This window comes from Pezoporus occidentalis, unplaced genomic scaffold, assembly GCF_034315485.1.
Source record: "Pezoporus occidentalis ecotype Australia unplaced genomic scaffold, CSIRO_AGI_Poc_V1 ctg17, whole genome shotgun sequence".
NCBI classification, from domain to species: domain Eukaryota; kingdom Metazoa; phylum Chordata; class Aves; order Psittaciformes; family Psittacidae; genus Pezoporus; species Pezoporus occidentalis.
This window is the reverse complement of record NW_026913531.1, coordinates 4,218,007-4,245,894: the sequence shown is the minus strand read 5'-3', so window position 1 is coordinate 4,245,894 and position 27,888 is coordinate 4,218,007. Positions and strand designations below refer to the sequence as shown.

Below are 27,888 nucleotides of genomic sequence, written 5' to 3'. Positions count from 1 at the left end.
ATTTGTCTGTTCAAGGGCCCAATGGTGCTTACAGCTTTTGGAGATGTCCCTTATGAGCTTTTAGTGACAGTGATAAATAACTGTCTCTTTAAGGGCATAAATATAATAGAGCATGAATTAAATAATTTGCAATGTCTGCTCCTGCGTCAATGGTGATATCTTCATAAAGGTGCATTAAAAACATGTTTCTCTGCTTTAATGGCCTTGAATGTCTCCAGGGATGGCACATCTATCACCTGCCTGGGCAACCTATTCCAGTATTTTGCCACCCTTGTTGTATGAAAGAAGACCAATCTAAATGTTATCTTTCCCCTCTGAAATGAAGTCTAGACCAGAACAGATTCTTTCAGTTTCATGGAATCCACAGCATAGCTGAAATGGAACGATTTTCTTTACAATTGCACCCAAATTGTAACTAAACCAAAGCCTTCGCCTGCCTGTTTCTAGCCCAGGAACATCTGTCCTTCCTAGAAAACACCTAAATGACTTTCCTCACCTTCCTTTATTTATTTTAAATCAACTGTTAAGTTACTTATAAAAAGCTTATTTGCAGTTTATGAAGTTACAAACTACTGTGGGTGTTTGTGATGATGTTTGTTCTGTCTTTGCACTGGGGGATTGTTGATGTGTGAGGCGTAGGGACCCTGGAAACACCACACTGCTGTTACACATTGCTCACAGTGTTGCTTTGCACCTTGCCTGCTGAAGATGCACAGAGGAAAAGGCGGTGGCTTTGGTCCTGCTAAGAGCTGAACACCCTCAAGGTGTCCTGACACCCAAAGGACCTGGGAGCTGATTGGGACCTCACAGTGAGGCTCAGCAACTTGTGGGGTCCTGGCCTACTGCTACACACTGAACGTACAAGGAAAGGGGCAGCAGCTCCTGGGAAATGAGGTTGTGTTGCTGGCTACCGTCTCCATGAAGCTTCTGCTCTGTGTCAACAGCCTGGTTTGACTGCAACACCTACAGGTTTTCCTTAGGATACTTGAAGGGAAAGACAGAGGTGAGGCTTCTGTGCTTAAGTGCTTGGGATTATTTTATGTTAGGTTTTTAGGACAAAACAGAGGCATTTACCCCAGTATAGTCTCATCAAAGTCACTTTAAATAACCCAGTTTTACAGCTCTGCCAAGTAATTCTGTTAGATGTCTCTAGCAATGCCAGCCACCACTGACGGGAAAATGGTTGGTTGGATGGGGGCTTGATTTACCTTTTGTGTGAAATTGTGGTATGACAACAGTGTATTTTGCATAAACAAAGTTTTTATTGACCCTACTTCATAATATTTCTCTTGCAGTACTTTGTAGCCAGTCATAGTAGATTAACCAAGACAGTAAATGCATATAGAATGACTGTTACAGTGAAACATACAGTGCTCTGTGGTCAGCACAGTATTTTACACAAAACAATTTTCCCCATGTTTTGTAAAGCTTCCAGCAAGATGAGGAAATCACTGCTTTTGTTTTTAAGATCTTGTCAGTGTTTTGTAAATACTTCTGATATTTATGACTATACATATGGTTTCAATTATACCTTGCAGAGGCTCAAGGATTGGGTCATAACTCTTAAGGAGGGGATTATTTCATTAACGGTAATTTGTGTTGGGTTTTGTTGCTCAGCCTTCAGGATCTTTTGAACCTACTGCCATTTACAAAGGTAAAAGTACAGCATGTAGTAACAGCAGTGAGCCTGCAACTCAGAGAACAAATCCAGCCTGTTGGCTTGGGTGCCAGTGCCAGGGTCCTTTGAGGGAACGGCTCTCTGTGTTGCTGTGTGCTTTGGACCCAGGCCTGGGGATGATAACTGCCTGTACTGGCGATAGCACCTCTCTACAAGGCTCTCAGCCCACTTGTATATCATATCACTGTTTTGGAGAAGAGGAAACTCAGGAACAGAGAGCCCATGTTGCCTGCCCAAGGTCATGCCCTGGGAGAGGGACAGCAGCATTCCATCCGTAGGCAGGGTCCCTGTTCCTGCATGAGAGCGCTGCCTCTTGCAGGAAAGGCTACTTCATTTTCTGGGTTTGGTACGGACCTCCCTTAGAGCCAACTGCAAATGCAGTGTCCAAGCCCCCTGCTGTGCCACAGGTCCTTGGATGGAAACCCAAATGAGTGATTGTCCTGCCAGCTAAGTTCCAGCCTTAGATCATCATCGTGGTGCAGCTACTTGCCTGGTGGAGATAAGACCAAGAAAAGCTGTTTAGGTTTAATGTGCGATTTAGCAGAGTTTTGGGATGATTTAGGATTATTGAAACAGCTTCTGGTTATTCCCAGCAGTAGGTGTTGTGCAAACAGCATACTAGAAGTGGAGGGATCTGTGAGTTGTCACCCATTTCTGGAACGATTAATCTCCTCTATTTACTGCGGATTACAAGGACAAAGAGGGGTTATCAGCTCTATAGTAACTTGAAAGGACTGTATAGATGTGAATGCGATGTTAATGCAGCTTTTCCAGCCTGCTAACTGCCTTAACTAAAACACATGAAACTAAGGGGGAAGAAAAAGGGGGAGGGGGAATAATTTTCATCTACCATTCTGCTACCACTTGAGCAGTTCAGTCAGAAAGGAGTTTTGAGAGAAATCCTTTTAGCCAGAAGCACTTATCCCAATCATGGGTTTTTCTACCAGCAGAAAGACATGACTGATTCACAAAGCTGTAGCAGCTCATAGACAACTGGTTTATCCTAACCCGCTGCTGAAGGGAGATGGAGCTGTGTGAGTGTATCATTGTGGGCTTTTGCAACAGCCCCTCTGTGGAGCTGGAAACCCCTCCGTGCTCTTTTCTGTGCCAGCAGTTACTGCAATATGCAGATGACCTTGCTTAGGGGCTTTTCTTGTGCAGAGATGAACAGGAGAAAACTTACTCTGTTGTTTTAGAAGTCAGCCTTGAAGTGGAAAAGCTATTTCTTTATTGTCTTTGTGGGGGCTGCCATTACTCTGAGCCTACTGTAGAGTGTGCTTCCAGCTGAGCTGGACGTGTACTGGCCACTTTTTTCGCTTTTATCATGATTGTTAATGTTTCCTGTTCCACTAAGCCACGTTTCCCTGGTACTCGTCCCGAGTGCTTGGCTCCTAAACAAAGTCACAGCTCTTGTCACAAGGCAGCAGGCTGCATGCTTATCCTTCACGCAAGTGATGACTGAGGGCTCAGCAGTAGGGAAGTAACGCTGACAGCTCTGCTCTTGGAAGGCAGATTGTCAGCATTCCTCACCAGGGCACCCGGCCGGCCTGGGAAAAGGCTATTGTTTGTGGGGGGAGGCTCTAAATTAGACTGACTGTCCTTCCAGAGCCAAGGAAGATGAAGACGGATGGTTGGCCGATATCCTTCTGAGCACAGGTAGAGTCTGCTCAGAAGCTGCAAAGCCTGAAGCAAGTGCTATGCTTCTCCACGTGCAAGCTGAGTGGCTGGGTGCAAAGAGAGAGGGGAATCTAATGGCTGAGAGGGCAGCAAGACATTATAAAATGCTGGTAATTATCAACAACAAGCCATTTCCTCCCCCTATTATTGCTGTTAGAGAAAAGGCAGTAGCTTACATCGAAGGGAGGAAGATGGCTCACTGGGTGGATATCTCTGGGATGAAACTGAGATCATTCCTGCAGCTAGTCTGTGGGCCCACTCCTGTGTTTAAGCATCAGCCCAGGGAGCAGCAGCTGCAGAGCAGCATTGAGCTGCCGCCTCAGGGAAGCTGCTGCAATCACTCCCAAACAATCTGGAAACTGTTCCCCCGTGTTTTCCTGAGGGCTTAAGCAGCTCGCAGTCATGGCCCACAGACATCTCCTGTTGTGAAACTGCAGCCATGGGGCGATCAGTTCCCTGCCATCCTCCCCATCATCCTTACTCACCGGGAGGGAGGCCAAGGAGGTGCCTCTGGAGTGACTCAGGGCAGGCACCAGGGAGGGCTCTGGGCTTGCCTCCTTACTGCTGGTGCTGGCTATGTCTGTTGGAGAAGCCTTCATGCTCTGAAGGCCTCGGGCATGCCAAGGAGGAAAGGGCTGTCTCTCATGATCTTGAAGGTGCTTGATAGACCTCCTGAGACGGCACATCCTGGGATATGCCATGCCACTGCCTTGCTGGTGGCTTCACCAGTGCTGCTGTTCCTCTCCACAGTTGTGGAGTGGTAACACTGAGCAGCTGAAGGAAACAGTGGTCTCCAGAACACCTGCAACCCTGCAGTTTTGCTGCTAATAACCTCAGGAATAGCTCTGCTGGCTTGCCTTGAAATGGGGAAGGTGCAATAAACTGAACGTGTGAAATAAACGTATCTTGAGAATGGAGGTCCCCTTGCCCTGTGAGCAGGGTGCTAGCAGTGCCAGGTGTGGGAGCACAGCACCATGCTTGGCACCTTCATTTGCAGGCTGGGGGTCTTCTTTCTTCCTAGGTTTTCCCTAATTCAGCTTGTCTCAGCTGCAGAGCCACCTCCCAGAGGGCATTGTCTTTCTCAAAGGAAGTTATAAATGGTTTGGTCGTTTTCCCTGTTAGCCGAAAATCTGCAGCAAACTCTTTTGCTGCCACAGCTCTGTTAGAACGATAAGTGCTTACGCAGGTAGCCTGGATGTAGTACTTAGTTTTCGTTTGGGACAACGGCAGGGCTCTAACACAATGCAAAGCTTGCATAAAAGTAAAGATTATATGTATCTGCAAAGCTACAGATAATCATGGCTACATAGCTCATTTTGCTGGCTTTGATTTGCTAATGTTTTAATTTAACTGAATCTGGGCAGATTTAAAGTGGCAATTTTCAGAGCATTCACGTAAGGATTTTTTTTATTTTTCCAATGCGTTCACTCAAAATGAAGTTGAAACCTTAAATCAAGCTGAGTTTGGGAGAAGTAATTCAGTTTTGCTGAGCTCTGGATATGTTTAGTCTTTCTCCAGCCCTCTTTTCTTTCCCTCATCTCTGAGTTTAGCATACAGCATTTAGCGGGAGAGGTTTGCAAAGCATAGCAGCTGTTTCACTGTCCATTCTCTGTGCCCTACTGAAGAGGCTAGTGCCTTGTAAAGATATGGTAGCCCTGGAGTAGCCACAGCTATGTCCTCTATTCAGTCTATTCCCAGCCATCATCTATTAGGTTTGCCCTTGTAAAATGAAACTGGCATAGCTGGGGCTTGCTCTTAGTTCAGCTGTCACAGCCCTCCCTGACCTGGCCCAGGGGTTCTTGGTAGGCAAAGCCCTACCATGGCAATCCTGCATAGATGTCCTTCAGCAGGGGCTTTTTCATTGCCACACCTTTATTGCAATCACAGGAAAGTATTCCCAGACATGAAGGAGATGGGATTGTGCTTCCCCTCACAGCTGCTAACGCTGGTCCTGTGTGTGATTGATTAAGGTAAAATCTGGTTTGCCTTTGCTGCTGTCATTGCTGTCTTGCTGCTGCAGGCAAGAGTTAAGGTGAACTGAAAGCAAGGACAGATCTAAAAGCAGGGTTTATTTATGTGATACTTCTAGCAGGTCTTCCACTCCTGTGCTTCGTGGCCTTTCTTTAACCTTGACTTTATGCAGCTGCTGCAAAATCCAATGGATCCCTGACTTGCAGCCTGGGAGGCAGGATCAGAGTGCCATGGTTTGTATGTACCATTCAGAAAAGGAAAATACTTTTAGAACCTTAAGAATTCCTGGTTCTTGGAGAAATGCATGTCAGGAGACCAGGACCTCATTCAGCATGGCCCTTATGCAGGTCCCTAACTCCTAATAGCCCGGCTTTCTCTGGAGCTGGGAGGGTTAGCCCAGATTTAGGGGTCCTCATGAGACACCCCTGTTGCTGTGTTCGAAGGCACAAGTATACAGCTGTTTTCAGCTCCCAGCTGCTGACTACATGACACTAGAAAGCTGTATCTGCAATTTACTGCAGTTGGTCTATTTAACAGTGTTGCTATAGCTGCTACAATGTCACTGGGCTGAGTAGCTCAGAACTGCTGTTTTAATTGCTGTGCTCACTCCCATCCCATAAAAATCCTCTGTTTTTACTAACCCTGTTGCTGTTCTCCCTTCACATCCTTTTTAATGGCTGGCTGAAGAGGAAAGCTCAATTTATGTATACTTCCTCTCCTTCCTCCAAGAAACCTTGATCTTAAGTTTGTCAGCAGCTTCAAAGAGCTCTCCAGCCCCAGGTTTGCACGCCACCTACTCAGGGTGTTCAGATCCTTCATCTTCACAGATATGTGCGCAAGTAAAGTGCCAGGAACGAGGTAAAATAAGTCTTCTGAGCAGCCAGAGATGTTCAATAGCTACCCAGCCTCCAGAAGCTGTCATATTCCTACGCCTTGCAGCTCAGGACATGAGGAGTGTTTGTTAGTAGAATTGCTCATGTTTGAGGATTGCAAAGCCCTGGGGTCTGTTCTGCTTGTGAAATTATGTCTGCGTCCAGTGGAAATGTGTGCAGCCCCAGCACGGTGCATGGAGATGGTGATAGAGACATTGAGGGCTCCCTGGAAGGTAGCAGAGCCCACGAAGGAGGCAAGTCCCTGATGGAGACATCAAGAAGTAGCTCAGATTCCTCCTGTGTGGTGCCTTGGCACCCTGCAAAGGTTTGCAGAGGATGGATTTGCTGTGGGTGGTCATTAGGCATGTCAATGGGAAGAAAGCAAACAGTGGAGAGGGTTGCATAATTCACACTTCCCCCCTCTGGTTAACTACGTGACCCCCTTGGCAATATGATCTCCTAACCATACATGCTACCCCAGAGGGCAGGGCACGACATACCTTAACACTTGCCCTTCAGCCTGAGGGTTACCCAGCAGCATATGGAGAGCCTTCAGTGGGAGCGACACATTGGTGAGATGTCTTGAGGAGCACAGTGACCTCGAAAGCAGCGGCTCCATGGAAAGGTCTCGCGAATGTGGCACACGAGGGCCAGTCCCTGCCTCTCCCTGATCTTGCAATCAGATACTGCGCCCGTATCTGTGGGAATCTTTCTAATAGGCTTCAAACAGGAATGACTATTGGCCTCGTCTCAGAAACAGTCCAGAAATGACCAAGTTTTATGAGTATCTTATGATACTGGTAACAAAAATGTGAGGAAAGCAAGCGTGGCAGCACTAGATAGCATGCTAGAAGAGGGCATGTGCTGAAGGGGATGGACAGTCTGCAACAACAGACCTAGGCTGCTCCTGCTCAAGTGAAACCTGTGCAAATCCTGATGTGCCGCCACCTTGCTCGGAATCTGTCCTGAGGGTGGGAATCACTCCCCAGGCTCCTGGCTGCAGCACAGCTTCTTTCCTGCTCAAGCCTATTGGCTTCTGTGTTGCAAAGCTGCCATGTACCTGCACAATGGCATGCATGTATAGGTGAAGCCCAGAGTTGCCCTCGTCATCCCTTCAGGAAAACGTGCTCATGGCTGCCCCAGGCACCATTCCCAAAGGGACTTGTTTGTGCACATCTGGGCTTCCCTGGATGCTGGTACCCCAGATCCATCCCCGCTGGCCTCCCTCACCCAGCAGGCACTGGTGGTGCTGCTCTGCCAATGGGATGCTGCAGTTGAGAACATGGTTCTTGAGGGCAGTGGAGGGGAAGGTGAACCTCTGCCATGCTGGTGGAGCTGGGTGCTGTATGGCACCCACTGGCTGGAATGCTGCTCTTGGTGGCTGGTTTCCCAGAGCTGCTCTTAAACTGCAAGGTCTGGCTCGTCTTTGTAACTCTGCCTGCCTGCCAGCAGCTGCCTAATAAGTCTTTTATGTGCTCAGTGTAAATAATTACTGAGCTGCCTTCTTCTCTGTAGCTCACTCTGCCTCTAGCCAGCCCCCACTACTAGGGTCATGTTTATGCCATCTATCCCTGAGGCTGCCTGCAAGCCCAGACACACCACTTCCCAGGGAGTGGGGACATGGAGGAGGCAGCACCACACCTCACATGGCTCCCCCAGGAATGCTCTGCCTGGCAGACTGATGCTTTCCCTGCGAGTGCATGTTGGCTGCTATGCCTTCCATCTGCAACCACTGCGCTCAGCGGTGGAGAGTCTATTATATTGGGTATGTGAGGAGCAACTTGTACCTAGACACTTAGTCATTTGAAGCAACCCTCACTGAAGGAGAGTGAACGGCTTGCCATTACTGTCTTCCTCTGTGGCAGCTTCTCATAGAAATACAGACTTAGAACTAAGGAACAAGTCTTGTTTGCCAGGTCCTGGTGACATTCCTGCCAGTTTAATTAGCCATTTCTAGTTATAGTTGTATGAGGTGTGCTGCAAACCCTGGGAGTACCTCTCTGTTGAGCAGTGGTCAAGCCCAACAGGGTGTGTTAAAGAAATAGAAAGCTTGGTTCATTTTGGCTGTCTTTGTATTCAGACTGAAACGAATTCTTGGATGTTTAAAATCGGAGGTTTTGATGAGAGGTTGCCTTGAAGTGGTAAGGACCTCCTAAGTCATACTGGTGGTTCACAAGGGAGACAAAGAGGAATTTGTCCTTCTTCTTTGTGTTTGCTTCCATCTGTTGCATCCACCCCTGATGACATGAGTGCAGTGCCCCTTGTCACCTTGTTGTCTGTGCAGCATGTCGACAGCAGGCCAGTCACCCAGGACTAGGCATCCCATGTCCTGAGGGTGATGCTAGTAATAACAGAGCGATATTATTCTTTAATGGCTGCTGATCTGCCACTGTGAATCCCACAGACTGAGTATGGCAGGAAGGATATCGGGTTTATTAACTCTTAGGCGTGTAAAGTTTTCTATGAGATGTTGGCTTCATACTGTCTGCAAAGAGGGGACAAAGGAGTTTCATCCTTCTCTGACCCTTCCTTCTTAGTCTTCCCTGGTCTGACTTACCTTCTCGTTGCCTCATTTTTCTGTTTTGCCCCAAATCTGTTCTTCTGTGAGTGTACCCGGCTCACAGCAGACATCACCACCACTAGGACAGACAGGGAAGCGATTACGTGATGTTGTTGTCCATGGATGGTTTATCTAGTTGCAATTCCCATGGCTCCAGCTCTGTGAGTGCTTATACACAGACCTCGTTTTGCAGGGGTGGCAAGGGGAAAGGTCAGTCTTTATGAATCATTTCCTCCTGGCTGTGGCAATGAGGTTGGTTTGTGGAGTGAGTCATGGAAGAGCAGCTTGGGAGGTGACAATCTCCAAGCCAAAGATCCTCAGGTCCTAAGTGACCTTTGGACATTGCAGCCAAATTATTATCACCATCTCACATACCTGGTCACAAACATCTTTGTTTACTTAAAATTGTAGGTTCTGTAGGTATCATATGCCATGTATGTGAGAAACCCTGCTTCTCCTGGAAGTATTGCAAGCTTTCATGTGTACGACTGCCTGAATAGCAAATCAAGTATTGCATAGCAAGGAGGCGGAGGGAAACCTAGCACACCTTCCTCTGATAGGAAGATGGGCCTGTTTTTGAAATGCCTGTTTGTTATGGAAGCGGAAGGGTTTTCTGAGGAGGTGTAACCTGATATCTGAAGGGGGCCTACACGGATCCTTCATCAGGGACTGTAGCTATAGGACAACAGGTAGTGGGTTCAAACTAAAATAGGTGAAGTTTAGGCTAGATGTAAGGAAGAGGTTCTTTACCGTGAGAGTGGTGAGGCACTGGAATGGGTTGCCCAAGGAGGTTGCTGATGTTCCATCCCAGGCTGTGTTCAAGGCTAGGTTGGACAGAGCCTTGGGTGACATGGTTTAGTGTGAGGTGTCCCTGCCCATGGCAGGGGGGTTGGAACTTGATGATCTTAAGGTCCTTTCCAACCCAAACCATTCTATGATAAAATAGAGTAGTTGAGGCTAGACTTAGCGTGTTATTGCAGAGGTGATGCTGCTGTGCTATTTTGTCTAAGTATTAACACCAAGGAGCCAATACTGTGCCACTGCGTTATGAGCAGCACGATCATGGAGTAGGCCCATCCCCACAGTACAGAGCATAAAAACTGAAAGGACTAAAATGCTGAGAGAGATTGTACGTGATCCACCTCAACACTTTCGAAATAGCATCAGCAAATTACCACCCAAAGGGTGCATTCTCTCAAGAGATCCCATTTTAGTGCAAGCTTTCAGGGAAAACATTTAATTCCCTGTATTAAGATATTTCCCAGAAGAGAAAGCTTGCCCAGCTGCAAGCTCTAAAATGTTCAAGACTTCCTCAGAGTAGAGCTATTTATTTTTGCTGCCCTGTTTCCCCCATGCTCTCTGTTACTGCCATTAGGACTATTAGGAGCTATGGTGGTGAATCAGGCTCCTTCTTCACAGGACCCCTCTGAGGTTTCCTGCATGCCCCTTCACCCCAGCACATGTGTGGCTGGAAGCACTGGGATAGGTGGGGAGAGCGGGGCTGGGTTTTCATGGGCACTCAGCAGGATCTGGCCACATGGGCTGAGCAGAACCTGGCCAGCCCTGGCACTGCCATCTTGTGATGCCTGGTCTCTCTCAGCTGTCTGACATCTGCCAGGGAAACATGCCCATTCCATCCCATTGGATCCCATCCCCACCATGGTGGGGGAGCTCTCCCTCAGAAGCTGGAGGCACATCTCTCTGCTTGTCGGGAAGGAGGATAGAGGCTTGAGGGGCTAAAAGTAGAAAGGGAATGTGTCAACTGATGATGGTTCCTGGGTAAGTTGCTTCCAAATAGTATTCCTAGCTGTTTCCCTGACAGGGCATCAACTGAGCATCATCCCAGAGCTGTATGGAGTTTTCTGCTCAGCCATTTGTGCTACCGCCATGAGGCCACAGCCCTGCAGCAGTAATTGTCAGTGTAAGACAGGAAATCTAATTAAAAGGGAGATGAGCTACAAGGAGATAACATATGGTGCGTTCACTCTGAGGAGGCAGAAAAGGCAGGCAAGGGGAGAGCTCGCTCTGAGTTATGGTAGTGTCTGGAGGCTCAGACCTCCTGCCAAGGCTCCTTCCAAATGTGCTGTGCCTGCTGCAGGGAGCACGGACACTGGCAACCCCCTCTTCTCAGCAGAGGTAGTGACAGCTGAACTGTGCTCTGCCACTGACAAAATGCACCCCCGGATGCCTTAGCATTGTGTAGGAACATTCTCTGTAGGAATAACTAATCTTTGGCCAAAAGCAGCTCCATTTGCAGTGACCCTGAAGGCTGCTGGCCAGGGAGAGGATGCAGGAAACAGCAGCCTAGGGATCCCACCTGCCTTAGCAGCCGGTGATGCTGGGGGCTGTATAGGAAAGCATTGTGCTTTCCCACTGTAGCAGAGCTCAGCTGGGCATCTTCTGTGCATCTCCACACGTGGGGACAGTGCTCACTGATGCAGTGTGGATGCAGAGGCAGCTTGGCTGCTGGCTGGTGTGCAGTTGGTGGTGCAGTCCTAGCTGTGGTTGAGATCAGAGGGGCTGATTATGTAACAGGAAGATGAGGCTTTATTTAACGACAGAAAGCATGAAATGAACTCTCCACCTGTGGCCTCCTGCTAGTGCAGTGGGTGATGCAAGAGTGTCTGAGCGCGTCTCACTGCTGCCCTGTCAATGGTGACTGACACTGCCTTGATTTTAAAATAACCTGCAGCATCAAGCATCAGTATTTCACACATCTGAAGGCCAGATCGTTTCCACTGAGAGTAATGCACAGCCAGCTCCAACCACTGCAGAAAGACAGAGGTTGTCTTAATGTAACGTCCTGTGCTGGATGCTTTTCGTGCTGAAGGTTGCATCGTGATTAGCAAAGAGAAACCCCAAATTGCAATGGCAGTTGTCACATATGCGAGAAGGTATTGTTCATCCTAAGGGGCTTAGAGCTCTGTGGCATGGCATTAAAAATATAATCCCTCCAGTCAGTTTATGACTTTCAGACTTTCTCGTATATCTTCAGTATCCTCAGAACAGCTAACTCATTCACAGGAAAAGCTTGAATGTGAAACACATGTTTCAGGAGTTTTAAATCCTCACAGTTGACATTTGGCTGGAGGCGCTTGTTTTTATTTCCCTCAGGAGCTTACCGGTACTGTTGTTCATGTGCACCTCTTGGACATTTTGCTTCCTTTGTGCCTACTGAAAAGCAATGGCTTTATCTTATTGATCAGCAAAACATGAGGAAGGGATATAAGATAATTCCAAAGCTGTACAATGCTTTTCCAGGTTGGACTGTGCCCAATTTCTTAATGCTCCAATTTTCCGCTGGGTACCCACAAATCAGTAACATGAAGTGACAACATATCAGAAATCCTTCCACATTGTAATGTTTTCCCTAGTCACAGCTATTTGGCATGTTTTAATTCACATGGCTCAAAGGTGAATCCTCTGATTTGGACACAACATTCAAGACTTTGTACTCTAAATATGTTACTAGCTTTATGAACACATATATATGGTCAAGGTCAGCACTGGCTCGTCTTTCCTGCATGATCACTTTTTGGGTCAGCTGCCTTGTGCGTAAGCCAACAGTGATTTTTTTCAGCATTCCTTTTCAGCTTGTCTTCTTCCTTTGCTTGAAATCTCTTGTCATATATCTCTTTGGAGAAGGCAGGGTGAAATGCTCCTCCTGTCTTTAAAACCACACAGCTCCCGCAGGACCACGCTCCCACTCCGGAGAGTGAATTAAAGCAATTCAAGCACTTGGCATTAGCTGTGAGGAGAGGCAGAAGATAGAGAGATATGCCCAGGGTGTAAATCCTCTTTGCAAAGGGTTTTGAGCCTTCAAATCTGGTTTTCGTTTAAGTCTGAAAAGCAGGACTCCCTCCCCTCATAATTTATGTGCCATTTACTGTACCCTGAGTTTCCCCCATGAAATGGCTGGTTTTGTTGCTGTCCCCACTTTCTGCCTCCCAACACATTGTCAGAGGAAAGCATGCAGATAAGTGCTCAAGCATTTCCTGAGCTCATAACCCTGTCTTCTGAGGGACAGTTAATCTGATCGAGTCGAAAGCTTGAGTACCAAGTGTCAATGTGTCTCTTCTATACATACTGTGTGTCATTTTGAATGCACTAAATAAAACACTTACAGTCCTCCTCTCTCTGCAGCTGCCTGGCAGCAGGGGCATTTTTGCTATAATATTATGTATCACGTGTCTAAATATAATAGCATTCTACATTATATGTAGACTCTGTATATATACATATACTGTATACACACAGCATGTCTTTTAGAACTATTGGTTGCTGTTTTCAGCTTTTGGGGGACGTGAGGAGCTCTCATCACCAATGAGGGTTGCTTGGCTGGAGCACTGGTTTAAACTTGTGGCCTGAAGGTTCTTCAAAAAGGGTCTACAAGACAAAACAAAATCCAGTAAGTTTAAAAACCTCTACCCAGGGCTCTGCACAATCATGGACTGGAAAAACCTGACAGGACTGCAAGTTGCAAGAGGAGGAACTGCACTAGTCTGTAGTCTCGTTTCTGTTGCTTTGTAGGTGTCCCTGGACTATTTAATGAAGTGGCATCAGGACAACGGACATGCATATATTTTAAAAGACAATTCTTCCCAGTCATCCTCCTTCTCCTAAGCCTTGTCCTGGCGTTGTCACTCCTTTACGCATATTCTGCCTTACCGATTTCACTCAATCACTTCTATGGGAGCTAATTAGGTTTCCTGTAAGAGAAAAAACAAAACTGAGCACTTAAGCTGAAGTTGCCCCAAGACTAATCTCCAGCCAGAAAATGTTTTCTTCTTCTTTTAATTTGATTTATTTTTTTATCCCAGCCCCACGTACTGTTTCATTGCATGGAGAAAACATTAGCACAGAGGGCTGGTAGGACACCTGTTGTGTAAATCTCAGTGATTTTTATAATGTGAACTCCTGCTGGCGCAGACAGCTGTGTCTCACATTTAAACACAGAGTGTAAGGTATCCTAGGAGGAAGGAGAGAAAAAAAAGCCTTAGCATAAGAAAACAATACATCAGTGGCCAGAATCTGTTGTCAAGTGTCAAGATTTATAAGCTAAATGAGTTACAGTTGAAGGGGTTATTAAAAGAAAACCATCCTGTTCCTAGAAGACAAAGCTTGTTTTCTCCTAGGGATTCCCAGAGGACTTTGCATTTCTGACAGAGGACAGAATAGACAGCTGGTCCACATAAAAATGTACATGCTAATTAACATATCCCTTGCATTACACCCGGAGGGTATTTAACAAGCGGGGATGCTGCTGAGGAATACTGGCAAAATTTGGGGGCTTCCTTGCATAGCGCCAAATTCTTTTAACTTGTATGCTAGGCCTTTGGTCTTGATAGTTCATCAAGATCCTTAGCACAAGGAAGGAAAGCAAGGACTGTTGTCTTTATCAGTAGAACTTGGCAAAACTTGGGGTATTTTCCACTGCTGTTCAGCTTCTTCCTTCTTCTCTCCACCACAAATGCCACTGCCTGGTGGCAAGAGCACAGCCACCAAGCCAGATGTCTGCTAGCCCTCCAGAAAGCCCCATTCTGCATGAGTTATCCACCCAACAAGGGTGCTCTTGGTGGCAGGACCTCACCTCACAGCCAGCAATGGTGGAGATGCTGGTGTTGGTCATGTGTTAGTCCTCTCTGGTGGAAGTGGTACATGAAAGCTCTCTTCGCCCACATGTTGGTTCATACCTTGCAAGCCCATGGGGCTGCCACCTTGCCTGGACTCTGGGTTGGAGATAAGGACAAGACTGCTGAGGAGCAGATATTTTCCTCCCCGTGCACAGCAGTATGGTGTGACCCCCATGGGGCATCGAAAGCTAAGGAACCAAATTTAAGTTGAAAGAGTTAACCCAGCACGGCGAGCTGCTGTCAGAAACAAACATGTTATAGTAAAAACCAACTCTCTGAGCCACAGTGGAAATTCTGTCTACGCACAAAGGGGAATTGGGCCTTCGGGGAGCTGCCTTACAAACAAATTAGAATAACACTGTTGGAAGGGTGATGTATGAGAGAGGTCAGCCTTTGCAGCCAGATCAGAGTGGACTTTTTCCTCCAGTGTTTGATTATTTGTGCTATTGCTTAGATCATGTCAAGTTTACTCAAACATAGCCATATAGTGTTCTCCAAAAGCTTATCCCAAATATTTTAATTAATTTCTTTCTCTCATCCGCTTCCCTTTCCTCTTCCATTTCACTATTACAGATGTCAGTTCAACAAATAAAGTATGTGGGCAGAACAATGAAACTATTCTCTTGTAAAAAAGAAGAGATTATTTCATTCTCCTGCTATTAAGTTTAAAAGAAAAGGCCTTTTGTACCTTTTATACAAGTGTGTGCAGTGATACGATTGTGTACCTCATCTCCTTAACTTCAGAGGAAATGATTCATCAAAGAGAGTACATGGTTGGAAAGACTGTCAGTATACCCTGGAATTCCTTTTACCTAGAAACTTCTTTCAAGTAAGAAAAAATGATTCCTGAGCATAATGCAACACAGGTAACCTGGACTGAGCTACTTCTCTTCCCTCTACTCCAAAATCCTAGCTGGCTGTGAAAGGGTCCAAGGAGTTCTCAATATATTTAGATAAATAATCTGATTTTCCTTATTTTCCACATTAAAATTTTTATTATGAGGGTAGGAGAATGCGAGGAAAATGGGGGAAGAAAAAGCTAAGATCAAGTGAAGAAAAAAAATAATTTGTTTTTGGAAAAAATTTGTATGATTTTAAGGCTTTGTTGACATGTACCATATATCCAGAGAAATGAGTAAGAATGAATATTCATAGAAATTAATAGGAAAAGAAATAACTTTTTGATGTAAACTATTATTTTTTTTGACAAAAACATTTCTATTGCTGCTGTCAATGTTGGCTATAAGAACGTGTACTGAAAACATGGATTGTGTCCTTCTATTCAGAGCATGTTGTGGTTTTCTTCATGCCTTGAATTATTTTCTTTCCATAGCATGGGAATTCCATAGCTGCTGCAAGTATTTCAGCATCACCCTGACTTCTGTGAAGACATATGTCACATGAGGCCATCTGGGTTTAGTGCCAGACCTTTCAGGTATCTTACCTGGACAAGGACAACAAAACCCTGTTGGATATGGCTTTCACCCTTCCAGCTGTGCTCCCTTTCTCCATATGCCTCTTTCCTCTGACTTCTTTCCCAGCAGCAGCTCATACCGTCTGCTTGGCCACCCTGGCAATGTGGAAGAGCTGACATGTCTCCAAGAGGAAGGGAATTCTGATTTACCACAGAAGTGCCCTCCTGGATCCTGTGCTGATGCCAGCAATAGCTTTGGTGGGGGGACACAGGTTGGGTGCCAGGGGAACTGGCCCCATGTCTGGGCTGGCAACACCCCCAGAAGAAGTTTGCACCCCAAAACCCTCTTTCCCACGGTGCTTTGCTCAGGGAGAGTTATGCAAACAAGGCCAACATTTAGTTTTCATTCTCAAGGGAGCCAATTCGGGTTTGCATCAGCTAGTGACGGCTGCTCCGCGTAACAGGGCAGGCGCAGCGGCATTGACTGGCATTTGGACACCACTAATGGCTGTGCGACTCCTGGGCATGAATCACCCGGTGCATTGATAAGGATGGACATTACTCATCAGAATGCCATGGACCCGATAGAGCGCCCAAAAGTGTCATGGTCTATTTTGAAAATGTTATCTCACACTCATTTCCTTGTACATCAGGCACTGGGCTCAACAATAGCCCACTAAAATAGTGCATTCATTTTTTCCAGGAAATATCTGCTACTTGCTGCCTTTCAGCTGGTTGGTTGGGGTTTCTTTGTTGTTCATGGGCACCCGTAATAGGGATTGAATTGAATTCAGGGATTGAATTGAATTCAGGGATTGAATAGGGATTGATTGATTGATTGGCTGGTAGGTAGCCAGCCTCTAAAAGTAGAGCTGCTCACTGTGTCCAGTGGCAAGAGCTTGGTCTGCCCTGCACCCAGCTTTCAAGGGGGTTTAACGTTTCTGCCCAGCTTTTATTCAAAGGATGATCTAACTTGTCACAGTTCTTTTCTTATTTCAGATCTTCGTACCATCCAGGTAATGACTGGTATTCATATTAGCACAATACTTGGGTTCTAATTAAAAACTGGCCTGTGTGACTGTTCATAGCTTTGCAAATAATATCCTAGGATGAGTAAGGGGAAGGAACAGAACCTGCTTTATTTGACATCCTTCTGGTGAACAATAGTGAAGCCTTTGAATAGTCTTGTTACTTTCATTTTATTTATTTCTGTGGATCTAGTTCCAGGTCAAGACTCAGCGCTGCACAATCTGGGCCTTTATGATTTAACATCTTTTGCTGACAAGGAAGCTTTGCTGCTTCAGCCCTCCAAGTATTTTGAATATTTCATAGCTTGTCTCTGTCCTGACCTCTCTATCTTCCCTTACAATGTGGCTAGAACAAAATAAAGTTGAATCTATAATTTTTAAGCTTTCTTATGAGTTCTTGAGGAGGTCACTGATCATGTATGATGCATCCTCCAGAGACATTCAGTTTTCTGCCATATGTGCCAATCTTTAAGCATATTCATTGCAGTCTGATGATGAGTTAGTGTTTAGCTTAGAGTTATGATCATATTTGAATTTATTCTGGCCTTTTTTTTTAACTCAGGAAGACATTATCAATGCCTTAAACACCACTGCCCATGGGGAAATACTGTGCGGTTTCTGTTGTGTTAACTGTGAGCTGAATTTAAAAGTGAATCTGGTATGGCCAAGAATGTCATCATAGCATTTGGCATGGTCTGTGAGAACCATTTTATGTTCACTTCTCCTGTGTGTGTGTGTGTGCAGCCCATGGGGTGCCTTCTGCAAAGAGGGAGAGGGGTGTCAGCACTTCCAAATACCCCAACTTTTAATTTTGCTTGTTAGGTTATTGAGCATAGAATTACCTGGACATGCACATACGTGACTTCCAGAGTCACTTGCTCACTCCTTAAATAATACTGTAAGATCTGAGACAGCTGCAGGAATAAGGTGCTAAAGGAAGGGTAAAAGAAACAAGCCCATCTATATTATGCAGTCAGGCTAGAAAGACTTGTGGCATAGCAGTATTTTGTAGTATCAGCTACTTTAATATATTTAGTGCCTCTTATGTTCATCCATGTTTTGTTTCCAAAGAGTGTTGATGAAACCCCATAATCAAGGGTGAAAACCGTACAACCTTCAGGGTTTGTCTGTAGATAAAACTCAAGCAATCTCATGGCAGAGGTGCAAACATGGCCCCTCCAGCCCCAGGTATCCTACATCTCTGTGATGGCACCGTGTGACAAAACCTTTCCTGAGAGGCTCCAGCATGCACCATGGTACAGAAGGATTTACAAGTGCCTGAGATCTGACCAGCAGCCAAAGGGGAAAGCAGAGCACACCTGAGTGGGCTGGTGGGGTGTGGGCAGAACAAACAGCAAATACCCAAAAGGAGAAATACGAATGCAAGGAGCTGGAACAGAAGAAATAGAGCTTAGACCCTTGAATACAAACACAGACATATGCTTACATGAACATCGCTGACAGTTTTACCCATATTTTATCTCACAGCTTATGAAGAAGAATTTCCTCAGCTTTTCAAATCCAAATTCTCTGAGAATGATACAAAATGCTGAAGTCTTGCAATAAAATGCATTAGCATTGAAAAAAGGTGCTGGTCAAACCACACGGGAAACATAATTCCGTATCAGCATCCGAAACAGCTGAAAAGCTGTAGTCTTAAGAGCTGACCTCAAAAATTATGTGTGGATGTTTGAAAACAAGTGCCAATTCAGTCCTTGCAAGCAGGGATTTTGCAGGAGAAACTCTTGGCCATACTTGAGACTGCTCTGTGTATTTGGGAACCTGACTCTTCTGATGTCTTTAAGTAAATTCCTCTTTCCCTTGCTTCCTTATAGGAAGGGGACAAAGCCAAGGAATGATCTGTTGGAAGGTCTGGCTAAGGCAGGGGAGGGGTAAGGGGGGCTTCTATTTCTATTATTCTGTGGAAATACTGTGAATTCAGATTGAAATCAGCAGTATTTATCTTTACTCTTCAGATTTCATTTTGTTTTTCCTTTGATCTTCCTTCTCTATTAAATTCCATGATGGCGTAGTGGTGGGAGGGAGTCATCTGTACAAAAAAAAGCTAAGGGAAATATTTTTTCACCCATGTTTATAAACAAGAAGTTTACTGTTTTAAATCTACTTCCCCTTAAACAATGCATTTCTGACCATATTCTTCTGAGGCAGAGCGATCAGGGCAGGATTTGATTCAAAATAGACATATGAAGGAAAATTGTTCTTTTGTTTTTCCCAGCTGAAGAGCTGGTCATTCTCATTGTTCCTTGGCATCTTTTCACCTCTGTTCTTACAGATACACCCTGCTTCTTTTCCTCTCTTGTTCTCATTTCACATTCCATGCCCATAGCAGAAGCACTCGGCAAGCTGCAGAGCAGTCAGACAATGTGGGCAGATTTGATGCTTTCTTAGCCCAAAGAGACATATTCACCCTTGACTGAATCCCATTAGCTTAATGCGTTATGCACATTAACTTTTGCTATGCTGTCCTGGGTACTTGACACAGTCCATGACATCAAATCCTATTTCTAGGCTGTAAATGTAAATCAGTGCTCCTAATGGTAATGTTCCAGTGATATTTGTATAGTTGGACACTACAGTCCGATTTGTGTATCTGCTACTGTAAGCTCTTGAATTTTCCAACACAGGAGCTTGCTGGGCCTGAAAATCAGGTTTACTGGGAATTTAAGAAAACAAGAAAATTGTAGAATGGGCTTATGAAGGAATTAATACAGTTAATTTTATTCTGTAAGGCAACATATATGTATAGCTTGTCTATATATTTTTCTATTGTAAGCAATACAAAATCTATGCACACATTTCATAGCCACATTTGCCGTGACTTTGCAGCAGCCACCTTGATCATCACAGGAAGATGGTATCTAGCACTCCGCCCATAGCCTGCTTTCTCTTACAGGCAGAAACCAGTATTTCAGAACTTTTACTACTATAAAAGCTGTCAGGCATATGTGAATTGATAAACCATCACTTGGTTTTGGTGACAGGGCAAAGCTGAGCTGCAAAGCAGCGGCTGTGTGCTTTCAGGTGGCAATCCAGCCTTGTTTCTTTGCTCAGTTGCCTGAGTCTGGTAGCCCTTTCCTGCTGTGTCCCAGTGCTATTTCTTCTCTCTCTAGCCTCTCTCTTCTGCTGGATTCTCCCGTCCCTGCTACTCTTCTTTGTTTTCAAAATGAGATAATATTTTTCAGCAATCTTAAGCTGGAAGTAATTGCCAAGCAGGTCTTTAATCTAGGAAGAGAGGGCACAGTGAGATGCAGTGGATGAAGGCTGGAGGACCCTTTCAGAGTAGAAATATGGCACACTTGTAACATTTATGGCCCAGGGACAGGAGCCAGGCATGGGGGAGCAAAGCACCCCAGGGTGCTGCAAGACTGCATCATAGGTTCGTGTTGGTGGCCCTGAGATGGGTGCCATGCCCATGTAAAGCTGAAGTATGTTTACTACCCTATACTGAGAACCAGTTGTGAGTTGCTGAGTGCTGCCCTGATTTTGCAGCAGGAAGCGTTGGAAACAAATCCTTTCTATTTTTTACTAAATAAGCAATACCAAAGAAGAGAAAGCATGTACCAGGTTGCATAAGCAGTCTGTGTAGCAAATGGATACACTTGTATGACAGTGCTGTATCTCTCTCACACACACACGCTCATCAGCAGAGTCATTCCTAATGCATTACAGAATGTGTTTATATGTCAGCTCTTGTATTTTTAGCATTTATGTTTGCAATACTGATTTTTTGCCCTGCTGTGCAGAGGAGACATTACAAAGCAGCAGCCTTTTGGGGGTGCAGAACTATTTCCCTCTCTTCCTTCTCACATGATAGATACTCTCTTTTGAAAATAATAGCAAACAGATATTTCTTACCTCTCAAACCTACAGCTTGGGTTTTACTGTACACAGGTAACTTACAGGGAACAGAGCTAGGACTCCATACACTCCTCCAGGCTGCAATTATTTCTTTATAATTAAAAAATCACCCCCTTGCTGTTTCTCTCCTTCAGGATAATTATTTAATGTAAATGAGTCCTTTTTGCACAGACACTGCCTCTCAGGCTTTTCACCTTTGCCAGGGCTGATTAAAAAGCCTGTCTATGACTGAGAGCTCAGCTCATGTTTGGGAATAAAACTGAAATCTAATGTTGCAATTGCAGCGGCATAAAGGGCTTCTTTGTGCTCCTCCGCACATGTTTGAATGCCAAAACCTGGCTGCCCTGGAGGCTCACCCCCTCCCGGGTCAGGAGGCCAGGACGTGCCCCTCTCCTGTGGCAGACACAGTCTCTGCTGGGCACCAGCCCTACCCCATGGCACTGAGAGGAAAACCTGGTCCAGCCTGGAGCATCTGCCTGAGCTGACCACCATGTGTCTTATCTACTTTTCCCACTTAAACCAGAGGCTGGAGGAGCCGTTACCTGCTTAACTGTAAGGTTTGGTTTATTTGTTTTCCTTGTCTTGATAGCAGATTGGTGTTACAAGGGAAATCAGAGAGCTACCCTCAGGCAACATTCGATAGACATAGTGTTCACTTTAAGGACATTTAAAACACAGATTGTGTAGGAGAGGAGGTTAAATAGCAGAGCATCCCCACACCCTCATGTGTGCTGGATAATAGTAGGTATGATCATGTTTTCACAAAACCCATCGTTACCTTCTTACCACATTTCCTCCTGTGCATTGACCCCACTCCTGCGGCACTTCTGGGTTGCCTGTCTTGTAGGCAAGGAACTTTCTGATTCCCACCCTCCTTCCATGGTTTCCATTGAGTTTCCTGTAGATTGCACCGGTATTGCCAGGAGCTTGTGAAAGCTGGTTCCCTGGCTTGATTCCATCTTTGTTTTGGAAGCTCTCCATGTGGGACTGTGCCCCTGGGGACTCAGATCCCCACGACTGTGGGTGAAGAAGAGATGTAAGGGAGGGGGAAGGAATGAGGTTTCCTCTGAACCAAGATCTCCCAGATTTGGAGACTAACTCTTCATGCCACTGTACTTCAGGTAGCTCATCACAGGGTAGCCAGACACCAGACTAGTGTGTCAGTAAGGACCTTTGTGCTGCTTTCACAGGGACACTGTCCTGGTGATGCCAACAGAAGGCTGGACCACAGAGATGTAAGACCCGGAATGACAGAAATGCAGAGGCAGAAAGACTTAAAGGGATGTTACCCTTGTCTCAACTGGAGTCAAGCCTAGGTTCATAATTTGGGTTGTTTTGTTTAAATGGGATTATAGTATTAAGAGGTGACTTGTCTCATTCACCCTGATGTCCTCATCATGTACCAAGTTTCCTGTGGACACTTTGAACGGCTGTCTGTGTAAACACAAGTAACAGCATACATCAGTCTCATGTGGGAAAGTAGCCCTGTAAAAGAAGAGGAACAAAAGGACACTATTTCCATTTCTCAATGCTCAGACAACAGTTGCTATGTAGGGACTTCCACGATTAGATTTTGTAGGCAAAAAACCCAAGAGAAGATAAGAGCTTTTCCTTTTTTTTCCAGAATTCCATGTCACAAGACTTTCTTACCAGGAAACAGATTTTAACTGTCCTGTGCCAGAGGAGGGTCTCAGAGGGAGGCTGTAACCAGAGATCTTGTCTGTGAGCAAATGGATGCATTTGGGAAACCTGAGCTGTCCTTATGTTGGGACACTTTTACCACGGAGATGAAATTTCTGAACTTATTGAATTTATGATGGGGCATACACATGTAATTCAGTGAGCATTTGAACAAAAATTCATTATGCAGGGATCATTTGTAATCCAGTTACCTTTTGGAAGTCTTTTGCATTTTACATATCCTGTACTCTGGATGAACTCTAATTCAAGTTAATGAAGGTGAAACTACCATAATTACTTCAAATTGGGCCACAGGTATTAACTAATTAGTTGGTATGATTGCTCAAATTCAAAGGCTTTTAAGGACTATGGAATTTGGAAAGGGCTTTAGCAAAATTTAACCATGTGTTAAGTGCACAAACAATAAGGGACACTCCTTGCAATTTCACTAGGTACATTTTCTCAGCCTGGGGTTCAGGCAGACAAGCGAACAGGAGCCTCTTCAGTACCACTGTAGCATCATCAGCCGAGAAGTGCAGTCTTCAAAGCCCTTGCTAAAATGTTAATTGATCATAGAGGTGCCTATAATTACAAGGTACTCAGTGTAGTGCCTGCACGGATGTGTGCCAGCAGTGGCATGTCCCCAGCCAGCTGGACCCAAGCCAGCTCTGACCCATGACCTGCCCAGCCGTATGAGTACAATCCTGTGCTGGAACCAGTGGTGCTTCTCATGTCCCTGTGTAACAACAGCTGATGCTGGTCCCTGGAAGGGATGGGGTAAAGAGCTGCCCACTGTTGGGCCATGGTCTTGCTGGGGAATCTAGCTTGTACTGTCCTACCATACATCCTAGGTACTTCTCCACCTATATATTCCTTAAAGATCCTGCTTGCTGTTTAGGCTTATGACATTGCCTGGTAAAATGAACATCTTCAATTTATGGAAATACATTAGTCTTTCTGTAAAATTTACTGCGCCCATTAAATTATCCTTGGACTTCTGAGCTGTGTTCTACTTCATTAGTGAGTATGTATGGCATTCAGTTGACTCCTGACTGTCAAAGTGTAGGCTGCATAATGCAAAAATTGGTGGTGACCTATTTGCGATCTGCTTTTTACTAATGTCCTTGAAGAATTTCCTAAAACGTGAATGTCTAGGGAATGTTCCCGGCAGAAAGCGAATTCACTGAGTATTTGGGGAAGAGAAGACGAAGAAGACATAACAACAAAAATGATTCCAGCTGCTAGTCTGAGTGAAACATTTAGTGCTTTAAAACACTTTGTGTTTTAATTATCTGCCTGGCTTTTAAACTTTTCAGGAGATGACTGGAATTGTAGCACACCAGCAGATGGGGATTAACTAATTCTGTATGCAGAAGAGAGCGTCACCTTCTTGCAACTTAAGCTGTCATGCTGTGAACAGTTAGGGTCCAGTTTCTCAAGCTGGTATACAAGTCAATATGCACATATGCTATTGGGTGAGTTTCCAAAGCACCTTGGTACGCACACTGTTAAAATCCTTTTGGATTCAGCAGGAGAAAAATCATATGTTCACAAAAGGACTTGTGTATCTGTGACTATCTTCACAAGGGGACTGTCTTCTTTATTTCATTTTACACAATCAAGTTATTTTCTTGCTTTTTTTTTTGCCTTGCTTCATCACCTTCCCGGACCCATCTGCCCAGCGCTCTTGCTTCACAGGAAGGGATGGGAAGGAGTGTTTTCCCCAGGGTCTATGAATATTCTAGCTCCAAGGCCAAAAGCTAGAGGTTACCACATCTTTTGACGTTGATTTCTGAGGCAGCATTTTTATTAGTCATTTGGTCATACACTTGATTTCCATAGAAGTTCTTTTATAAACAAATAGACAAAATATGTTGTAGAAACATTGCTGAAAGATTGCTGTTTTTATTAATTTATTTTCCCCTTTGTCTTTCTAACACCCTTTAAATCACTCTGAGTTCAACAAGACTACTAATGTGCTCTGTTTACAGATGAAACAGAGACTTGGCCTTCCATACCCCACGGGACAGCACGTTCCTCCTCAGAAAGGGGTTGTCATTGTGGCTTAGTGGTTCATGGGGTGCTACATCAGCGGAAGCGGAAGGAGGCACCCCTTGCCTTTTAGCATCTTTGCAGGTAGTTATATGTTGTCTGCTTAGGATCCCATTTTGAGGTGCTAAACACTTTTCCTAGGTTATGTGTGAGCATTTGGTGAGGGAACACTGGAACAGGCTGCCCAGGGAGGTTGTGGAGTCTCCTTCCCTGGAGACATTCAAAACCCGCCTGGACACGTTCCTGTGTAACATTATCTAGGTGTTCCTGCTCCGGCAGGGGGATTGGACTAGATGATCTTTTGAGGTCCCTTCCAATCTCTAGCATACTGTGATACTGTGATACTGTGATTTGCTCTTAACCTTAGTCTGTGGACTCCTGTAAAGCTGAGCATTTCCTTGCTTGGCACAGGGATACAACATTTAAGTTTGTGAGAGTCTGGCAGGAGTCTTAGTAACAACGAAATTGCATGGAAAATCCCACAAGGCTTTTCCATGGCTTTAGGTCCTTAATTCCCTAGCTATAGCTTTTCCTCAGGTACAATGACAGCTTTGTGTATCTTCTCCAAGCTCAGTGACACAAATGCTTAATACAATGCTGCTTCCTAAGTCTAGAAGACTTAAAGTATTTCATGCTGATATTTTGTCTATGGAGGCTGGCACTTGGCAAACAGGATAGCTGGTGTGTATATACATATATAGGATGTGCTTTGGCAATCCTCCTCATCCATCATCTTTCCTTGATACTTGGAAACTCTTATGACTCGTATTAGTTAGATCCATGAAAAACAAATATGCACTCCTTACTGTGATTTTTTCAAGCATGGCTTTTGTCTGTCCATTACAGTTAACTTTTCCTGTTTGGCTGACTTCTTCTATAAAAATAGATCTGAGGCACAGCTGATCAGATGAAAGCTGTTGGAAATGATCCCCTTTGATTAATTAGTTGGCCGTTTCCTAGCAGTGTTTTTAATCTTACATAGTCAGTGGCAGAACAAATTGTGGTGTAACTTAATACATGTAATTATATTCTGCATAGATTGTGCTTCTTCAAACAGGCTCATAGTGAAAAACAAAGGTATGTCATAATCGATCAGGTTTTAATCCTTCTACACTGTGACCTTGTAAATAGACTGTTAGTATACATTCATTACAACATCTGAGAATGCTTCACAAAATCAATTTTAATATTAATTATTTAGGTGGCTCACTAGAAGGAAATCTTCAGGGGTGATGAATAACATTAATGCAGTCATCAGTTCTGATCGATTTCTTCTCAGCTGACAAAAATGAACTTTAATTGCTAGTAGCCCCAAGCAAAGTGTTCCCAAAACAGTTAATTTGAGCTGAGTACTCAGTGATGGATGTTTAGCAAGAGTACAGATGTGGCCTTATTTTGTGCTGGTTTAGCCAGAGAGAGCAAAATGGAAGATTTTATGGATGTTATTGCACCTCCTGAAGAGGTGTCAGCTCTATCGGCTTCAAATGATCTTTCACTTAACACACTCTCCTCGTTTCCCTTTGCCAAACCTGAGCTGCGTAAATGCTTCCATAACAGTACGTGCCTCTGTCCCTTTCTAGTTCTCCACTACTACCAAGTGCAACCCCTGTGCACAGAATGAGACCTTGCAGTTCTGCATCCTTCCTGAGCCCTGTGCTGGCAGCTCAAATAACAAGGAAGCTATAGAAATGTCTCTGTTCAGTCTTCCCATCCTAAAGGCTTCCTTCAGACAAGTTGCAGAGAATTACACAGGCGAGCAAGTTTTCTTCATGAAGCCTGGGTGATGAGAAAGGAGGAGCATGCTGCTCTTTTCCTCTGGGGCAAGGTTAGCATTTACAGTGGAGGATGCCATTTACTCATGAAGAGAGTGCAGAACAGATCAACCTTTAATAAAGACCGATGTGTAGGAGGGAGCTCTCGGCAGGGCAGATCTAGCTGAAAATAGGTTTGTGTCCCTCCCCAGCGAGCTTCAGTTGCAAAAAGCCAGTCTGCTGTTTCTCTGCAGGTACCGTGTGTTGAACAGGGACCCCCTCCAACTGGACCTCAGCCTATGCAAGGGATGCGCCTCTCTGGGATTTGGATTGGGTTCCACAGTGCTAAATTCAGACTTTGCTCTGCTTTCCCGCACTTGATTTCATAGCCCTGCAGACATGATTCTCCAAAGTGCAAGAAAGGACACATCCCCTCATTCAGATGTCTTTACTGCAGAGCTCACGGATGCCTCTCCCAGCCTGGATGAGCATTTACCAGGGGAAGCAGGTGAGGGAGCTGAAAAATTGCAGCTGTTTCTTCTCGCTCTTGTAAGCAACCCCAGTGCTAATTGGCATCCCTGTCTTTGCTGGTGAGTGATGCAATGTGCACCCCAAGAACAGAAGCATCTGCTTCCGTTCCAGGCAACAAGGTCTTCTGCACAGGAGAACATGGTAATAATTTATGTGCATATAAATGAAATGATACACTTCAAAATCTACCAAAATAAGTGGAGTTTTCTTTTTTTCTTCTTAAAAAAAACCCAAAACATTGTAGATCAAAGCTTAATTAATTTGTGAAATCCTGTGGCTTGCATGTGTAGACACATTTCGATGATCATATTATTCCCTTCTGGCCATATAATCTATGAGTGAGGTTTTCTGCAACGTGCTCCCCTTTCTTGATTATGCAGCTCTTTCAGAAAAGCCCTATTATTTTTTTTTCCATATAAATAGGACCGGAGGAAGATGGCTTTTGATTTATACACAAATCAATACTCCCTTCTGATTGAACTCAGTGCTATGCTGCTGTAATTATATTCATGGGTTTTGTGTAGGTGTAAGACAGGAAGCAATTATCAGCTGCAGCCATGAACGATTATAAAAGACATTTCACTTTTCTTTGGAACCATAACATTAACAACATTCTCTGTCTAACGTAAGCCCTTTTTCTCGTGACTTCTGCTAACTGCACTGTTGTTCAGCTGAGGAAAAAGTCATGGCAGATAGCTGTGATTAAATAACATCTGCATGAGTTTAGGGTGCTGCAGTGTTTGGAGCTTTGCCTTACTGAAAATCCCAATGCTTTTAATTTGTATCAAAACAGGTGATTGGTTCAAGCATCTTTTTCTATTTAGCTGAAAGTTAATCATGGTTGTAATTCATTCCTTAGTGATTCTCTGCAGTGGCAGGTGTCGCAGGAGCATGTCATCAAGGCAGTTTAACTGGGAAAAGACATGGTAAAATAAATCTGTATTTAAGGATGGTCTGAATTGCTTTAATTACCAGCACTCCATCACCAGTGGGCTCTGGAGGGTATCAGAGTGACAGAGGCATTGCTACTGTCACCTAGACGCTAATATGTGATGTCTGACATTGAAATGTATAAAAGTCACCAGGAGGCAATTGTGTGCACCCAGTTGAGGTCTTAACTTTGTCCCCAAAGTTTATCCACCAATATGAGTTTTCCCCTTGG

At 44.8% G+C, this 27,888-nt stretch overlaps 1 protein-coding gene and 1 long non-coding RNA gene across 3 annotated transcripts in view; both read left to right on the top strand.

Moving 5' to 3' along the window:
- Positions 1 to 27,888, top strand: part of KRR1 (KRR1 small subunit processome component homolog) — a 153,550-nt gene that overhangs the window by 5,230 nt on the left and 120,432 nt on the right. The window lies entirely within an intron of this gene.
- On the top strand, positions 629 to 27,653 carry LOC134161100 (uncharacterized). The gene is made up of 3 exons (XR_009963829.1): positions 629 to 1,003; positions 24,384 to 24,528; positions 26,450 to 27,653. It is a non-coding gene; the product is annotated as an uncharacterized LOC134161100 (long non-coding RNA).